We start from the raw sequence: 10,623 nt of genomic DNA, 5'->3' as shown, positions 1-10,623 counted from the left end.
CCCTCCTCTGCCCAGCCTCTGGTTTAGCCCTAACACTCTGGCTCCCTGGGTCTCAGCCTGAGGCCCCTTCACACTCTGGGGCCGTGGTCTCAGCTCCTGCCTGCACGAAGAACTAGTTCTGAGTTCAAGAGAAGGAGGACTGAAGGATGAACCACCCAGAGGGCCCCTGGCTTGGTCTGGTGGCTTGTTCCGAATGGGACCAAGCCATAATTCTGCCTCTGTCCTCGAGCTCCTGCATCTGAGAGCGGAGCAGAGGAGGCACCACTGCTCCTCTCATGTCTTGTGCTATCCCTGTTGCATCCTCAATAAACAGCATGATCTGATGGCTGGCTCTTGGAGTGATCAAAGTGCACATGTGGACACAGGGTGGGTCTTGTGAGCGTGAACGATGTTTGCACAGAAGCAGCATGCATGTATAAGCCACACACGATACACACATGCACAGGTCACACCAGCAGCACACACACCTGTGCACACCGCAACATACATGCACAGGTCACACCAACACACACTTGTGCACACAAGCAACACACGTCTGTAAATTGCACACACTAACACAGAGATCTGCACACACACCAACATGCATGCATAAGTCACACACAAACATGCACACACATGTACACACAGCAACCCTGCAGACACAGGTCACACACACCAACACATACACACCTGTGCATACACCAACATATACACATCTGTGCATATAGCAACATACATGCACAGGTCACACACCAACATATATGCACAGGTCACACATAACACACTTGAGCACATATCAACATGCATGTGTGGTTACATGCACACACACATGATACACACCAACATGTATGCATAGGTCACACACAAACACATACACACCTGCGCATGACTGACATGCATGTATATGTCACATACACTAACACAGACCTGTGCACACACCAACTTGCATGCACAGGTCACACACAGATACACCTGCACACAAGTACACCTTTGTACTCAGCACACTGAGCCTCATGCAGACCTTTTTGTACAGCAGACAGAGAACGAACTCCCAGAGTGCAGACAGCACAGGTGTAGAGGCCCTGTGGGGCTGCATGGGCAGTCTACTCGGTGTTCTCAACCGATGTGTGAATGGTGTTCAGTGATGACAGTGACCTTTTCCTGACAAGAAGCCTGGGTCTTTTCTGGTGGGACCTGGGCATCTGCCCTTCTCCCACCCTCTCCTGGTCTCTAGAGTGGGAGTTTCGCTGAACGTGGGAGTCTCACTGTGGGCTCCTCTGCTGTTAAAAATGAGAGGCAGTCTGAGACTGCTGCAGAGTGATTGGGTCCCACTGGTGGGTTGGGCAGCCTTTACATTTCATTGGCTCTGAAGTTGGCACTGTCCCCAGACCCATAGAACCATTGTCTCAATGTCCCTGCTGCACGGGGAGAGACAACCAGGCCAGCTTTGGGCTTGAGGCTGTGGGAGGCAGTGACAGAGGAGGGTCAGGGCATTTATAGGGGATGTGGTCAGTCGCTGCAGCCACTGGGAGCCCACGCCCATGAAGGGCAGCCACCCTGATGGTAATGTTTGGGGGAAAGGCAGGACTATAAAGAGGAGTGGGGTTCCAGGGAATCGGTATGGGAAGAGGAAATGAAACGGAGATAGAGGGCTGGCCAGAAGGGCTGCATGGGCAGAGAGACAACTTGAGCATTTGAAGTAGCATCTGGGGCTCAGGGCAGGCCCACACAGAGAGGTTAAATACCACCAGCACCTGGGAGTGGACCAGAACCAGAGCTTCCTGCTGGTCCTCAGCTGGCCAGCTGGGTCACCGTCCAGCAGGTGCAGGTGAGCAGATAAAGGCGACAGAAAGTTTGCTTCCTTGCTGACAAGTGAGACTTGTGTGTGTGCAGTACAGAACTTCTGATATATACACGCGTATACGCATCATCCATGTGCACATGCATATATGTGCTGAGTGCATGCACACAGAGACCCACACACGTGTGTGCATTTATGTACACATGTCTATATATGTGTGCACACGTTTGTACTAGCACACACATGCTGCACGTTTATGCAGATGCATAAGTCTGCACATTCACATGTGTATGTGTGCGTGTGTGTCTACATGTGTGAGCACAGGTGTATGTGATCACGTGAGCGTGTGCAGCTGTGTAAGTGTGTACTTCTAGCACTCAGCACAGACATTGCCATTTCCCCAGTGAAGGTCCCACACAGGCCTGTGGTCTCTGCTCCTCTGTGCAGCAGTAAGCACTGAAGTGGGACAGTAGGAGGAACTTTATGCCCTGGAGAGTGGGTGCAGGGCTCTGGCTGCAGCTCACAGGTCTGGACAGGAGGCTGGCCTTGGCAGTGCTGTCTGACCCCATCTGCTCCTCCCAACCTGTGGGTAATGTGGACGGGTATAGCAGACTGGGCATGGAACAGGAGGCTCATGGAGCAGCTCTCACGGCCCAGGTGCTGGAGGCCAGGCACGGCACCTGAGCCAACACCTGGGGCTGGAGGCCATGACTCCAACAGCAGAGCCGGGATTCGGTGAGGTCTGTCTCTGCCCAGCCTGCGTTCATGTGTGATCATGCCATGGTGGCTGGGGAACAGGTGTCACTACCCACCCATCGCTGCTGCCACCCTGCAACTCTTCCCATTACTTTCAGAACGTCTGGTACATTCTGTGAGCCGGAGTCTGGTGTCAGTTTTGGCTGTTGCAACCATCTGGGGGCTAAACCAGAGCTGTTTCTCTGTCTCTGACTCCTTCTGTCTGAAACTCTTTCACATTAAATAAAAAATTAAAAATAAAAAAATCTGTATTTTTTCATATATTTCCAGCAACACTAATGTGTTTTCCATCGCAAAGGACACATTTCTTACTGATGTTGGCTCATTCTGGGCCAACAGACACGTAAGGAGTCAAAGCATGCCCTGTACTTTATTAGGCTCCCTGTAGTTAGACAAATGCTGCATACTGATATAAAACATTATTAGCTAATTATTTTTTCAAATTTTCTCATACACATTATACTTTTCTGTTGTCGTTCTCTGTATGTTAGTGACCACAAACCACAGTGTGGCTTACTTCACTTGTGGAGGGAGGCGCTGGTGCAGATTGGTTCACGTAGTTCATCTTGAACTTCAGGGGGGTGGAGCAGGAAGGACTGGGAGAGTTGGAAGGAACTGGCCCTACTGGCAGGTAGGCTCCCCCAACCAGGCACTACCTTTTCTGCAGACTCAGTGTGGGGCCAATGACTTGGTAAGCATCCCCCAGTACCCACCCATCCTCCACCCCAGCCACACAGGAACCTAGACCCCATTGCATTCCACCCCACTGCCCATCCATGAGCATTACCTCTCAACCAGTTCCCTTGGCTTGGGTCTTTCCAGTTCAGGGTGTTCTCAAGGGCCCCTGTAACCTGACCCTGGAGTCAGGCAGGGTGGGGTGCAATTCACAAAGGGGCCTGCATGCAGCCACGGACTTCTCAAGACACCAGTCTGAGGAGCAATGCTCTACTCAAGTGCAAGTTTCTGTATTTGCTGTTGCTTGTCCTTCTCCATTCTAGTTGGGAAGGCCAGCATGGTCCCTTGCTGGTGCAACTAGGAGGGAGAGAACAAGGAGAGAGACAATGATAGGAAGTGAAGGAGAGGCCGTAGGATGGGCGTTTCAGGGTTGCAGGGGGATCTGGAGCATCCCCACCTATAAGCAGCAGGAAACCAGCATAATTATGGACTTTTATGGAAACCAGCCAAACAAAAGGAAGGTGGGGGGCTCCTGGATGCCACGGAAACCGTGCAATGAGCAGACAGTGGATAGCTCATACTACCAGACAGCGCTGGGGTGGGTGGAACAGGGTGGTGGCAGAGAGATTCTGGCTCAATTTTTCTCTTTCGAGCTGGCAAAGGGAGTGGCATGGCAAGCAGCCCCATTGCAGGATGAGGCAGGTCTGAAAAAGAAGGTTAGTGTGTGGGGGTTAGGGAGGGGCAGGATACTGTAGCTTCTGTAGCCGGATAGACAGCATGGCCTGGGTAGGCAAGTCCAGCCTGGCCCGGGCTCCCTAGATGGGCAGAGCTTATGGAGAGTGTTTTCGTAGCTCTCCGTGGAAGGCAGCAGGACCACCATTCTTTGGAATGTCTTTCAGGATCTCTGAGTGGCATAGGAGCACACAAGCTAATGTCCAGTCAGGGAGCAGGGAAGAAGGCATGCCAGGACAGGAGCACACCCCTTAACCGGGGACCCAGCGGCGTGTTAGCCATGGATTCTAACACCAACAAGGGTAGTCCTTCATGTCACACGAAAGGGATTCTTGCCACCTCCAGCCTTCATCATTCTCTAGCAGAAAAGGACAACTTCATAGCAGGAGGAAACAAACACTCCCAGAATAAGACCAGACCGTACTGGTGCAGGCATTCGGCACAGGGGAACACCCCATCTTGGTGTGCCTGAGTTCAAGGCCCGAGTTCTGCTCCTGGTCTCAGCTTCTTCGTTCATGTGCACCCTGGGAGGTACCAGGTGATGACTCAAAGTCAGGGGGTCCCTGCCGCCCATGTGGGAGCCCCACTGTTGCTATCAGCCTGCCCAGTCTCTGCTGTCACTGGCATCTGAGGACTGGACCAGTGGGCAGAAGGTCTCTGTCTCTCTTTCTCCTTCTGGGCTCTCTGCCTTTCAAACAAAATTTTAAAAATCAAAAGAAGTTTGGTTCTTTAGATGAAATAAAGTTACCAGGATGAAAAACTTACCACTTTGCCCTTGATTTTGTCAATCGCTCCAGACCAGCCAAGGAAGCCCCAGGCACAGATCCTGCTGGACAGTTATCCCACACCTTTTGATGCTCAGGGTCCGCTACTGTCAACTGCAGGACATTTAGAAAACCACCCACAGGGTTCAGCGAGAGAAGGCATGAGAAAACCACGTGAGCCACAGCAGTGAGGGTGAGAAGAGGGCTGGGCTCGGCAGGGGGCTATGAGCTCCAACAGGTTCACTCAGCTTCCTGAACCTGCTCCCTCTTCTGTGAAAACCAGGATGATACACACTAACAGTGTAAAGAACAATGACAGGGGTGATGAGGGTTCCCTCCACACACTGTTGTGGTTGGGATATATAAACCGTCAGGCCCTGAGAAGAGCCCAGTAAATGTCAAATGGGATAATCATATATCACGGCCACGCTGTGCACCGGGAGTTCTCCAGGAATGGTGAGTAATTTCAAACAGTTGGCCAGGCCCTGCAGACAGGGTGTTCGTCTCCTTTCCTGGTAACACGGCTGTATTTCAGTCTGTGGCTCTAAGACTCAGAGCCCAGGGCTTATTTCTGCACTTCGGCACATGCCCTGTGTGGACCCTGCTGAGTCAGCAATTTCCTCTCCACTGGCACTGTTAATTCTTTTTTTAGATGCATTTACTTATTTACTGGTAAGGCATATTTTTTAAAAAAGATTTATTTTTATTTTTATTGGAAATTTAGATATACAGAATGGAGGAGAGAGACAGAGAGGAAGATCTTCTGTCTGCTGATTCACTCCCCATGTGACTGCAATGGCTGGAGCTGTGCTGATCTGAAGCCAGGAGCCTCCTCCCGGTCTTCCATGGGGATACAGGATCCCAAGGCTTTGGGCCATCCTCGACTGTTTTCCCAAGCCACAAGCAGAGAGCTGAATGGGAAGCAGGGCTGCCTAGAATAGTACTGGTGGCCAAATGGGATCCTAGGGCATGCAAGGCGAGGACTTTAGCCACTAGGTTACCGCACCAGGCCTGGAAAGGTAGATTTTTACAGTGAGAAGAGAGACAGAGAGAATCTTCTATTTGCTGGCTCACTCCCCAAATGACCACAATAGCCAGAGCTGGGCCAATCCAAAGATAAGAACCAGGAGTTTCTTCTGGGTCTCCCATGTGGGTGCAGGGTCCCTAGCACTTTGGCCATCCTCTGCTGCTTTCCCAGGCCATAAGCAGGAAACTGGATGGCAAGTAGAGCAGCCGGGACATGAACAGTTGCCTTTATGGTATGCCAGCACCACAGGGTAGAGGATTAGCACACTATATACCTATCCCAGAACTGCTAATTTTAACTGCAAGTGCCATAACACCATGTCCCCCCACCACCTCTCAGCGGTATTGTTCAGTGGATCCTTGGGGGATGTGGCCTGAGTGGTGTATTTTTGTTTGTTTGTTTTTAATTTCCTATTCAGTGTCCAGGGCAGGCCTAGAGCAAGCTGTTCATAATGGTGGTAACTCCAAGGCACCCCCACAAAGCTGGGCCCCAGTGCACTGGACACTGTTCTTTGGCACAGACTGTCCTGCTCTTGGTTCAACCAGTTGCCCTCTATCTCCCTGGGGGCTGAGAAGGGCTGGCAGGCAGGTCAGCAGCTGAGTGGCCACCAAGTATCTCCAAGGGCCAGCTGTGCCAGCAGCTGTTACCCAAAAACAGGAGCAGGCAGGCAAGGTTGGGGCCAAGTGCAAGCTCAAGGAACTAGAGCTCTGTGGCTCCGTAATTGGCTGTTCAGGGTAGGGTGGGTGCCTGGAAACTTGGCTGGGAGCACAGGGCAGGCAAGAGGGAAGTAGACCAGGAAAACAATGGTGGTAGGGATGGAAGCTGGTCCCCACCTCTGAGTTCCTGCAGAACTGGAAGGTGGGGAATGGGGAGCACTGTCCCCTGGTGCCACAAAAGCAGAGAGGTGGCAGGAGGGTGAGCCACAGCTAAGCTGCCACCTCAGGACAGTGGGAAAATAACGAGTGTTTGGGTAAAACTGGGCTTTGACCTTTGAGTTTTGTCCTTTCTCAGGAGGCTGTGCTATGATGTGCTGGGATGCTGGGTGGCAGGAATTCCCAGTAAACCTGGCAGCCAACAGGTCCCTGGTGTGCTGTGGGGCCAGGGTGCTGGGTGGGTCAGGTGAGCTCAGTGCATTTCAACACATGGTCTGTCTGGGTTCTGATACATGGATCCATGGCCCTGAGGTAGAGGAGTGTGTCTATATTCATAGACAGGTATCCTGATTCATGTGCCTTACTTAATTTAGGTTTTATGACTACATGGGATAGGGAGCCCATGAGTTAACAAATAACAAATCTAAAATATTCTATTATTAAGACACGATAAAATAATTCTCACAAAGTATTTCTTGCCATACTTCCCCACTTAAAAATATATATATATATTTGAAAAGGAGAGAGAAAAAGAGAGAGAGAGAGATTGGTTCATGCCCTTGAGTGGCCACAATAGGATAACAAGTCAGATTGGAGCTAGGAGCCAGGAATACTGGGACTCTGATGTGGATGGCAGGGCCCAAGCATTTGGGCCATTTTCCACTGCCTCCTCAGTGACATGAGCAGGGAGCTGGATTAGAAGCGGATCAACTCGGACTCAAACCTTTACTCGGATATATGGGCTTAGCCTGTTGTGCCACAACATTGCCCCTTGCCAAACTTAGATCTGCAGATGGCCTTTGGTTGCAACCACAGAAGCATGCAACTTCCATGAACATGCTGGCTTGTATTTTCATCTCAGCAATTGAGACGAAAACGAAGTGATGAAGATCAATTCAGAAAAACTTCATTGCCTCTTCTACCATGTGAGTGACTCTTTTGCTGAATGTGCAGTTTGGGGGTACTGAGAGGCTGTGGATTTTTGAAGGGTATTTTTTTTGTCTGTACACAATGACCCAGGAATAGATCCAACAATTTTTTTTTCAGGCTTACTCTACATTATTGACAATTTCTCCACTGCAGTTAATTTAATTTAGACCAGAGCTCTCGAATTGAAACCCAATGCAAGCCACAAGTATATTATTGTAAAATTTCCAAGAGTCACATTAAAAAGAATAGGTGACATCAATTTATTAATAATGCACTCAACCTGAGCCAACATCGAAAAGTGTTGTCATTTCAATATCTCATTACTTTTAATGATGTGCTTTACCTTCTTTTTTCCGTACTGAATCTTCAAAATCCACTGTGAGTCTTCACATGTCCAACACCTACATTGAGACTGGCTATGTTGTAAGTGCTGAGTTAGCCATACTGGCTAGAGGCGACTGTGTGTGAGTTTAAGCTCTAGCTGACCGTGAGAAGGACACAAGCTCCGCTTTGAAACCTCTGCTGATTCCCTTGCTGCGGACACTCCCACGGTGGCAATTTCAAACCAGCAGCAGGTGCTCCTGATGACAGCATGGGAAAGTGATGTGGCACGGCACACCTCACAGACCGTTTCCACGCCACGGATGTGGAGATGGATGTGGCCTCGGGAACTTGGCAAATGGTAAAATCACACAGCGAGGTGTTTCAGGAGTTTGTTCCCTTTGTATTGGACTGTAATGATCTATAGCTTCCTTTGTAACTGTATTTACTAACCGACTCACAGAACGCTTGGCAAGGGATCAATTGGGTCTGGCAGGCCACTGAGCTTTCCACCTCATCAGATGTCAGGGAGGAGCACACAGGGAGGTCTTCAGATGGCACACATGGTTTGGGGCCTGGAGTGAAAATGAAGGTCTGTTTGCAGCTGGACGTGGGAGACTGAACTGGGCCCCTTTGGTGGAGGTGTTGGGCTGGGCAGGGACAGATAGGTTGAATACAGTGTAATTCTAACCCTCAGAGGCCTGGGGCCCTGGGAAAGTCCCAGATGTCTGCAGAAGCAATGTGTGCAAGGTTAAACTGTGTTTATGTGCAGGGCTGCAGCCCTAAGTCATGGCTTCCATTAGCCCCCAGCTTCCCATTCCATTGCACAATCAGCATGGACTGGGCTGGGCATTGTCGGTGTCCCTTCCAGCCCAAGAGCCCTCCCTGTGCCATGAGTGACAGGACTGGCATTCTGGACCAAGCAGCATTTGAGCTGGGATTTGGAAAGTGGCTTCTCCAGGGGTGAAGGGGCAGACAAGGAACAATGAAGACCAAGGGAAGGAATATGAAGGATGTTCTGGGGAGTAGAGGAAGGAGAGGAGAAGCTCAGTGTGACTGCAGTGTGAAGAGAGAGGAGTAAAAGGGCATTTTTAGGGAATGGAAATGACCTTGGAGTTCATCTGGCCATCTACAGGCCAGGATGTCCATTTACAGAGGGGGAACTTGAGGCTTCCAGAGGCTAAATAACCTGTCCAAGGGTCCAAGGTCACGGGTAGAGGAATCAAGCCCATGGGACTACATCTGAGTCAAAAATGTTTTTGAAAAATGAAATGAACAGTTAAGTTCACTTTAGTGCAAGCATTTTCTGAAATCCATGCATACATCAGTGCTGTCTGTAGTTTGTAATTAATAATAATAATTACAGCAAGACTTGATCAAGAAGAGCAGGATGGACCATGTCTGGAATCTTGGATTCACAGACTGCTGGTGCTGGAGATCAAGGTCAAACTCCTCAGGAAATAGTCTGGGAGTGGGCAAAAGTCTAAGACCAAGGTCGAGGCCTGTGGGCAACAGTTTGCAGTTGGGCAATGGTCCTAGGCCACAGGACTATGTGCTTTAGGATATCCTTGAGACAGTCACATACCGACTTCTGCACGTGGGTCACACTGTTGCTTTCTGATAATCAAATATTGGCTCATTAACATCAATATGGGATGTGGCTATCAATGTTTGTGCCACACCAAATCCTGTCATTTGACTCCCCAAGCAGTTCAATAAAAGACTGAGACAGCGAGTCTTCTAGGTAAACTTCGTTTCTCAGAAAAACGGGCTTCCCACTGTCCATCTGCTTCATAGTCTTTATCTTGTGTCTATCTCATTTCTTATTTTTATCAGTTGCACATCGCCCCTTCTCCAACCCTGGCCATGCTGCAGCAGGCAGTGGTAATGAGGTCCTCAAAAAGTTTGTGGAAAATTCACATCAAAGAAAAACCATGCATGAGATGGTACTGGAACCCTGCACATGATCTGGGAGGTTGAGTTCCAGGGCAGTCATTTGCAGAGTTGTTCTAGGGTCCAGCTCTGACTGTATGTGCATGAAAGGAGCTCCCAGCTGTCAGCCTGCAGCCCACCTCTCACCTGCCCCTTCTGTCTTCACGCCCTTGGCTTTGGCCCAGCCTATTCATCAAAGCTCCAACTCCAGCACACACAGGCTGCCCACAGGCAAGCCTGCTAGTAAGGCCACCTGCTGTCTGGAGGTAGGGCCTGGGCCAGGAGTCTACACAGACCTGGACAAGAGTGGGAGACTGACATGGAGGGAATTCTCATCATTACTGGAGCTAGTTTAGAAGGGAGGGCATATGTGGTAACAAAGAGCATATTCCTGAGGTCCTACACACTCCTTGTTGTGTGGGAAAGGATAGCTAAGAGGGTCCAGGGCAGGACTTTGGTATTTTTTAAATTAAAGGTTTATTTATTTATTTATTTATTTGACAGGCAAAAGTGTAAAAGAGAGAGAGAAGGTGAGACTGAAAGAGAGCCGAGCCCAGGATCCCTCTTTACAAGATCTGAGTGTGCTATGGATGCAGGACTCACACATCAGATACAAGCTGAAGAAGCATCAGAGAGCTGGATCAGGGAGCTGGAGTGGTGGCTCGGCATCAGCATCCCATAAAGCGTCAGTTTGTGTCGCAACTGTTCCACTTCCCATCCAGCTCTCCACTTATGGCTTGGAAAAGCAACAGATGATGATCCAAGTCTTTGGGTCCCTGTACCCACGTGAGAGACCCAGAAGAAGCTCCTGGATCTTGCCTTTGGATAGGCTTG

The sequence above is a fragment of the Ochotona curzoniae genome, unplaced genomic scaffold, assembly GCF_017591425.1.
Source record: "Ochotona curzoniae isolate NIBS_2020 unplaced genomic scaffold, NIBS_Ocur_1.0 contig_1014, whole genome shotgun sequence".
NCBI classification, from domain to species: Eukaryota; Metazoa; Chordata; class Mammalia; order Lagomorpha; family Ochotonidae; genus Ochotona; species Ochotona curzoniae.
The sequence above is the reverse complement of the archived record's forward strand: the minus strand, read 5'-3'. Positions refer to the sequence as shown.